At 44.6% G+C, this 8992-nt stretch overlaps 1 pseudogene; it reads left to right on the forward strand.

The window, feature by feature from the left end:
* The first annotated feature begins 2320 nt into the window (after positions 1-2320).
* LOC149816170 (heat stress transcription factor B-4 pseudogene) lies at positions 2321-3502 on the forward strand (annotated as a pseudogene).
* The last annotated feature ends 5490 nt before the right edge of the window (positions 3503-8992 follow it).

Genomic DNA, 8992 nt, shown 5'->3' on the forward strand with positions numbered 1-8992 from the left:
GGACCGGGGCGGGGGACAAGGTCTCTACCCCCGCCCGTCTTAAAATCCGAACCTCCATCCTAGGATGAATTTTAACCTCCACCCCCGCCTCCATCCCTGGTCCAAACGAGAGCTAGGAGGGGCGGGGCCCCGTTTCCCCTCGGTCTATTGTCATCCCTTAGAAGGATTGGAGATGAAGCAGGGACGGGAGAAAGCATAAGTCCATCCCCGCACCGAGATGAATTTTAATTAACCTTCATCCCCGCCTCCATCCCCGTTTCATGCCCTTCATCCCGGTCCAAACGGGATGAGGCAGGGCGGGGCTCCGCTTTCCCCCGGTCCACTGCCATCCCTCCCTAGAAGGGAAGGGAAGATCTTTGAATAAACGAGGTGATAGCTTAGATCGTCCATCCAAGACATTTTTTTTATGTAATTAAGAAAGAAGATATAGGGCTTGAAACAGACTTGGTGTTCCTCTCGCTCGAGCCAGCTTGTTCGGTTGTGCATCCCTACTCCCAACCTCTCTCACACACACACAACTGTAGCTGAATCACAAAAATGACCAACCCACACAACGCAATTAGTGATATTAATAATGCCAATTTATCACCTTCAAAGTCATGTCACAGGGACATGCCACTTCGACCACGTGTCTCAAGTGACACGAGCGAACACGTTGATCCAATGTTGGCGGTATCGGTATCAGCCCTGTATCGTTTTGGCCAACGAATTCAGGAGAATCGGACAATACCGATACCGATACCCAAGTGAATCGTTTTGAATCAGCCAAAAATAATTAAAAAATAGTATGTGTAGCGTGACAAGTGTTAAAGCCATTAAAATAATACTAAAATAATTTTAAGTGTTTTTTTACATTTATTAAAAAATAAACGATTAGGGGTGAAGCATATCAAAATTCTGACAATACTTTACGTATCGGCCTATACAGGCCGATATGCACCGATACTGACAACAATGTACTGATCAGACATGGATTCATACCATTATTTTAATATTTTTATCATTATTATTATTATTATTTCAATAAAAAGCATTTTTAATGAAAAATAGTTTCTTTATTGATTAAAATAGTATCCTCTCATTTTTTTTTTTAAATTTCAAACTTGTAAGTCGAAACCGCATCGCATATCATAGTGTCCACGTACGTTTGTGACATAGCTTCAAAGCCATCAAGACACCTATCCTTATGCATGCTTATGCCATATTAATTTCTTCAATATCTAATCTAGCTAATTGATAATACAAATTGTATATTGATAACGTTATATTGCTGGAGATCAACAGTCAACCCAAGCTACTGGTTCACGTTATATTATGCGTACTCTCATGTTCTTTTATGCGTTGAACCAAGTAATCAAAAGTAGACCACGTACGTATCCTTGTAGCTAACGTAACAGGCCAACTAAAAAGAAAGAAAAAAAGTGTAGAGGTCAAGTATATTCAATTTAATAGCTCAGGATAATATCTATTCATCTCCATAAAGAGAGAAAAGGAAAGAAGCTGGCAGCATCTTAGCTAAGCGTGCACGGTCAGAAAAATAGAGCCGCCGAGCCTTGTTGAGTTTTGGAATTTGATCAAGAGAAGCAGCAGCAGCAGAACAAGTAGGAGAAGAAGAAATGTCGTCACGGCAGCTTTAAACCCCATCACGTATATCAATGATTTATGGTTTCTGCTATTAGAAAACGATGGGATTCACAATGCAGTTGCGTGACTGGTACCCCCCATCACATACATATCCATCCATCCAATCTTTTATCCAATTTATGTAAGAACAACTAATTTAAAAATCAACTAATTTAAAAACACTAATTTAAAATCAACAAGCCACCAATTTGAAAACAAAAAGTAAAACAAAACCCCATAAACTTCAACATATAATAACACACTGAAACTTGCTATTCCTACTGCCAACACCAACACCACTACTGATATGACTATAGCTATTAGTAGCAATAACCATCTTTCTCTTTCTTTCAAACTCACTTTTTCTGTTTTGAAAACATATAAATACTTTTGCCATAGTCTTTCTGCTCCCCCACCACCGTCACCCCCACTCCCCCTTGCATGATTTAAGTGCGTGTGCACTCAAGGGCCATAGTCACGGGTTTGTCTTGAAACTCCCCTCTTTCTTTCACAGGCCTAGACAGACAGACACTGAGACACATATTCTCACACTAGCAAACCGAGAAGCAAAAAAGGAAACGAATAAAACCCACAATTCAGAGATACCCATCATCACCATATTTCCTTCTCCTCATCCTTCTCCCTTTCCCTCCTAACATTTATCCCCCTCCCACTTCCCATCCCTACAAACCCTACAATGACTCTCCTGCTAGAGAATTGTGATGGCATATTGCTCTCTGTGGACTCTCACAAAGCTGTGCCTGCTCCTTTCCTCACCAAAACCTACCAACTAGTCGACGATCCATCCACAGACTACATCGTCTCTTGGGGTGAGGATGACTCCACCTTCGTCGTATGGCGGCCACCAGAGTTTGCTCGGGATCTCCTCCCGAATTATTTCAAGCACAACAACTTCTCCAGCTTCGTTCGGCAGCTCAACACCTACGTTAGTACTTTTCGTTATCACCATCACCACTGTCATCACCACCATCATAATTTTTTCGATCGAGATAGAAGAAAATGTTATTAAATCACCGCTAACATTCTCACCATCATGACTATCATCACCATCTTCAACACCACCACCATCATGACTATCATCACCATTTTCTCTTGATGGTTTCATTGCTCTTATTTGCTTAAGGCTTTTGATGTATAGGGCTTCAGGAAGATCGTTCCTGACAGGTGGGAGTTCGCGAACGAGTACTTCAAGAAGGGAGAGAAGCACCTTCTGTGTGAGATCCACCGGAGAAAGACGTCGCAGCCACCTCAACCGCCGCCGCCGTTCCCTCTCCACCACCGCCACCACTCCCTCCTGCCCTTCTCCCCACTCCCCGCCTGCATCGCCCCCGACGACCCTCACACCCAATGGTGTGACTCCCCTCTCTCCTCACCGACCGCCCCGCCGCAGCCGGTCGTGCTCAGCAACGCTGCCGCAGCGCTCTCGGCGCTCTCGGAGGATAACGATCGGCTGCGGCGCAGCAACTCCCTCCTCCTCTCTGAGCTCGCCCACATGAAGAAACTCTACAATGACATCATCTATTTCGTGCAGAACCACGTCCAGCCGGTGGCTCCGAGAAGCGCTGCTCCCGGCTCCGGCGTGTTCCCTCCGGCTAAGGTGGGATTTCAGGCGTTGGGGTTCCGTCGTTCGGTGAACACCTGCAGCACGTCGGGGAGTAGCTCGGTGACCGTGGCGGAAGAGCAGAACAGCAGGCCTAGACTCTTCGGGGTGCCCCTCCACCCCAAGAAGAGATCTCACCCGGAGCCTAACGATAATGAGGACGAGTTCGAGACGTGCAATTATTTCAATAGATCCAAGGAGGATCTTGGATTGGGATTGAATCTCATGATCCAGCCGATGCATGCCGAGAGTGTCTAAGCCTAACAGCATTTTCAATGATTCACCACCCTCTCTCTCTTCTTTTAAACCATCTGCTATTTGGATAAAAAATGGCGTCTCCTTGCTTGTTTTTCTGTATATAAACTATGGGTTTTTGTTTGAAACCATGCGGGGGTTGAGTTCTTGAGACTTGTTTTGTTAGTTTTTCTTCACTTCTTTGATTGTTGTTTCCTTTCTTGGGAGAACGAAGAGGAGAGGAAGAAGGAAGGAATAAAACATTAATGGCAACTAATCACTAAATGCCTACAGATTGACACTGATAACTAGGCATTTAATGATGAAAGAGAAACCTTTGGCCTTGTTTTTCCTTTTGCGGGTTGCCTTCCTTTCGTCCTGATTTAATTAATGGAAGTTTCTTAGCAGAGTAAGGAAACACTCCTGCTTGATGGGAATACGGTTCACGAGATCTCCACGGATGGGTTTCGTTTCGAACCTCTGTCCTCCTTTTTCTGCATTTAATGCTCTCTCTCTCTCTCTCTGTGGGGACTAAAACCATGCAGAGAGTTTTTACTGTCTTGTGCATACTACGCGGGATTTACGAGCTGCCATTGCCTTCCCCACTGCCACAGAACAAGTGCCTCGAATTTTCCCACCCCATCTCATCCTCTTCCCCTAGTCCTGCATTGTCAGTCTCTTGCTGCTCCTCGATTCACATCATTTCAAACAATGACAATGGTATCCCAACTCGGAAGGACAAGGTCGGTATCTACAGAAAGTTGCATTTATGTCTGAGTGCGATTAATGTGACACGTATGAACTCTCAAATCCTAAGCCAATTAGAGATATTCAATGCTTCAATCTGACTCTTGTGCTGTTTCCTTTCCTTGTGAATATTCATCAACAGCAACGCATAGGCACGTTCAGGCAGGAGAACACACGCAATGGATTTTTCGTGGAGCATTGCTTCTTTCTTTAGTGTCTCTCCTCGCCTTTTGATTCTTTTCTCCACAAGAAAAGTAAAGCAGCAAAGTCCGAATGAACCTCAAAGTCCCTCACTTTGGCTTTGGATCCTCTTCTTTTTTCCCCTTTATAAATCAAAGAAACCCTTGACTGTTGCCTACCCCTTTTTGTCAAACCCTCTTGCCACTTTTGCTTTAATATCTGATTACCTTGGTTTTCATGACCATAAAATGGCTAACTTCTCACCATACACACACCGAGTGAAAATTTCACGTAAGCAACCATCTAAGGGATAGTATGAAACTTGACATAAGTCATTAATAAGTCTACTGCTCACGTTGATGTTGTGGTTAATTAAACCCTGGCCTAGTTGGAGTCTAGCTCATGTATCACCTTGTATGGCCGGCCAGCACATAAAATGTTGAATGCAACGCGCTTGTTATCCTATAATCTCGAGATAATATGGGATATTTCACGTACCATATGATCATTAGAGCATGTTGGTCATTAAGGCTGGCAAACGAGCAGAACGTACCACACAGTGGGTGCTCAAGCTTGACTCATTCTTGTGGCGAGCCAAGCTGAGCTCGAGCTTATGGCAAGCCCCAAAACAAAATATATTTTAAAATTTAAAATAATAGAAATTGCACTCTAAACCTACTGAGCCAAGCTCAAATTGGCACATTTATAAAATAAGTACATTGTTTCAAAGATCTGAATGATCTATGAACAACTTATATAATTTTTCACATTGGTGTAATTGACAAAAAGCTCGAGGTCATTGGATTAAATGCTGGGGGTAATATGGTATAGATTCCCATTCAACCATTTCCTTTTTTTTATATGGTTTTGAAATGAGAAAGTAAAGGGTGAGAAAAAAGAGGAGAAGCGTGAAAACTGAGAAAAGAAGGAATTGCACAATCAGCAAAAGCAAAAGAAGCAATGAAGAGAAGAAGGTGAAATTGGCATCTTTCAATTGGTTAATGAATTTTTCTATTCCCTCTCGTGCAATCATTTGCTAAGAACCATCTCTCTCTCTCTCTCTCTCTCTCTCTCTCTCTCTCTCTCTCTCTCTCTCTACACCACTTCCTCCCCCCTCACCCAGTTCCTCCTCCAGCCACCGGCTACCGCCGCCGGTGCTTTCCGGTCGGTGCCACTTCACTCCCCCGTCAACCTCCACCAGGCCGGCGGCACCCACACTCTCTCTGTTTTATTTTTTCTTTCTCTGTTTCCGATGCCACCCCACTCCCCCTCTTTTGATTTGTTGGCTGGCCAACCCATCCGACCATTGCCCATCACCACCACCATTCTGATGACCTCCTCAACTGGTGCATCTCTCTCTCTCACACACTCTCTCTCTATGCAAAACCCTAGCAGCAGTCACGCCTATTTCCCCCTCTGAAATCGAGCACCTCACGACCTCCACCACGCCGTCCTTTGCCAAAAGAGCGTACCGCCTCGATCGCACCCCCAACCCCACCGGCTTGTCGCTGAGATCCAAGGTAACCCCAAGAGCCCTGATGAATTCCCTGTTCCCGTCTAAGAGGAACAATATCTCATCTCCCGCCTTCAGATCAACCTTCCACTCCTTCATCACAAAGGCATCATTGACAGAGACACAGGCGATGGTGTCGACCCCTTTCGCCTTCAGCTCCCCCAATTTTTGGACCTTGAAGACTTACCTTCATTCCCTAGCAGGGTAACTCTCTCTCTCTCTCTCTCTCTCTCTCTCTCTCTCTCTCTCTCTCTGATGATGATGATGAGAGGCAAGCCGCGGGGGTCCGATCAATTTTGGAGTCTCTCGTGTGGTCGGTCGGTTTCTCACAACAAAGAGGCTCTACTGGAGTTGGCGGAGGCGATTAATGCTTGGGCCTTCGCGATGTCGCTTCGGAAGTGGGGGCTCCGGTTAGGGTCCCCTTCAGGTTGTCTCAGGGATTCCTCGCATCCTTATCTGGGTTCCTGGTCTGCGGCTTGCATCGACGAGCGCTTGATTTAGAGGACGTCCGGTGGTTTGTCAAGTCTCTTTGCAGGGAATCTCTGGAAGACAACGAGATTCAGGGGTCACTCAATGCTTTTTTTTAGTGGTTGTGCTCTAACAAGGATGTATTAGAGGGGTGGAATCTGGTTAGGCCGACGTGGAAACCTTCTTTCTGCAACCTTAGGCAACAGGCGGACGTGTGTCGGGCGAAGCCGGGGGACTGGTGGTGTACTGTTTGTTTAAATCCCAACTTTCGTTCAAGAGTTTTCTGTCACAGGTGTGGCTCAGATCGTTCAAAAATTTGGCGTATTGTTTGCCTCTCCAGCGAGTCTCATATGTCGAAACCTTCATCACAGGCCAGACATCGAGTCCCTACACCTCATCGACCTGTTGTACCTTTCTGTGATCTGGCATAGGTATGCACCTTGAAGGCAGATACGTCTCCATTTTCGATGGTAAAGATAGGATCACTCTGGGTATCATTGAAGATATTTGGTGTCATCTGTTCATCTCGTGAGTTTGATCGTTCATCGGAGTTCTATCGCTCGTATCCCGGAGCGGCCATTGGGAAGCGTCCTTCTAAGCCGGCAAGTTGTCATATTCGCCCTGACGAGTTAATGAGTATGACTGTTCTCGAGATGGAGTGTGGGTCCACTTGCATTGAGAATTCTTTAGGCTCTATACGTTCATCCGGTTTGCCTCTTCGACTATTGGGCCACCAGCACGATCTTGCTTCTGAGAGTTGTGTTGCATTTATCGCCCTTGATGGATCTTGGGCCCCTTCATTTTTTTATGATCGTGGGATCTTTTGTTCTGGTGATTCTATACTTCATATTCTGACGATATTCCTACCGTACGAAGACATCCTGGTATGCATGGTGTCCGCCTTGATGTATTTTTTGGGTTTTACCTGCATGGTCTCATTTTCACCTTGCATGCCGCAACAAACCCACTTTTTGTGTTTGGTGGACTGCCTGCCCAATCAAGACGGGGGATGTTTCATGGAGGTTCTTAGAGCATTTGTTCAAGGGGCCTCAAGGGTCTCCTGCTTGCAACCCGTGCATCCACAACCTTGCCCAGATTTGTTAGGTTCAGGGGGTGGGTCGCAAAGGGTCGATGACATGTTCAACATATGAGGTATGTCCTTCGTCAAGGCTGCATGGACACTACGCTGGCAGCTTTCTTTGATCCAGCAACATATTATTCCTCGGGCATGATCGGCAGCCAAGGTTACAAATAGTCTTCGTAAAGCTAAATCATTAGCCTGTTTGCAAGCCCAGCTTCAAGAAGATGGCTCCAGCTCAGTTCGACGCTCAGTCAGGCAAAGGCGTACTAGGGTGCTGCCTGATTATTTATCATGAAGATGTGTATTTAAAATATTAGAGGCATTAATTGCCCCCGTAAGTGCTTATTTTTAGCTAATTGGAATAGGTATGAAAGTCCTGATGTCGTTGAAATTTGTGAAACCAAAATAAAGGATATTCTGTTATCAATGGTATCATACTAATGGAGAGGTGAGGCATATGCTTTTAAACCGATCATTGGGTTTGCTGAGGGCATTTTGGTTCTTTAGAAAGTTTCTCTTAAGATGGCGATAGTGGATATTGGTCATTATTCCATCTTCCTATCTGTAAACTTGTTGTCGTCGCTACAAGATGTCGTCTTCACCTTTGTGTATGACCCTGTCGTGTCTGCCTCGCGACCAACATTTTGGGCTGATTTGGACCAAGCTTTAGTTATATTTGGAACTCTTTAATGTTTAGGAGGGGATTTCAAATGCATGTTGTCCACAAAGGATTCTAGTCTATTAGTTCTTCTCAACCCCTCCATTAGGGGGTTTCAAGAGTTTGTTTGGCGGAACCAGCTTTACTCAGTACCTCATATGGGGGAGCAATTTTTGTAGTCAAATATGAGGTCTCGCCCTTGCTTGCGAATACTTGATCATATCTTTCTCTCCCCAGAACTATTTTACATGGTCTCAGATGTCACTGCATGTCTATTGTCATTGATCAACTTGTCTCTCCTAACCAGGGAGCTTTTATTCTAGGTCGAAGTTTGCAAGGGTCTTTTATTTGTGCAACTGAGCTTCTTCACTCTTTACAGTCAATTGGAGCACTGTACTTATTAAAATTGGATTTTTATAACTCTTATGATACAGATGGCATGGGATTTTTTAATTGAATCTCTAACAAACATGGGGTTTGGCAGCCAGTTTATAGCATGGGTTAAGGAGTTAGTCACAAAATCTGTATCATGGGTTTGCATCAATGAACTGAGATCGAAAGAATTCAAGTTGGCTAGAGGTATGCGACAGGGTTGTCTTCTAGCCCCTATTCTTTTTAATATCACGGCCGATGGTTTACCTATTCTTATGAAAACGGCAGAACAAACAAGCTTCTTAGATTCCTTGGGCATTCCTATTTTTTTTGTCACACAAATCAATATGCAGACGATATTATAATATTTGGTCATGTGAATGTTAATCAGATATCCAGGTTGTGCTTCATTATTAAAGTCTTCGCTGCAATTTTAGGTCTTTGCATAAACGAGAGTAAGTGCGCTCTGGTCTTACTCAATGCTGACCCTCTTCT

Source organism: Nuphar pumila, chromosome 14 (assembly GCF_984573655.1).
Source record: "Nuphar pumila chromosome 14, dmNupPumi1.hap1.1, whole genome shotgun sequence".
NCBI classification, from domain to species: Eukaryota; Viridiplantae; Streptophyta; class Magnoliopsida; order Nymphaeales; family Nymphaeaceae; genus Nuphar; species Nuphar pumila.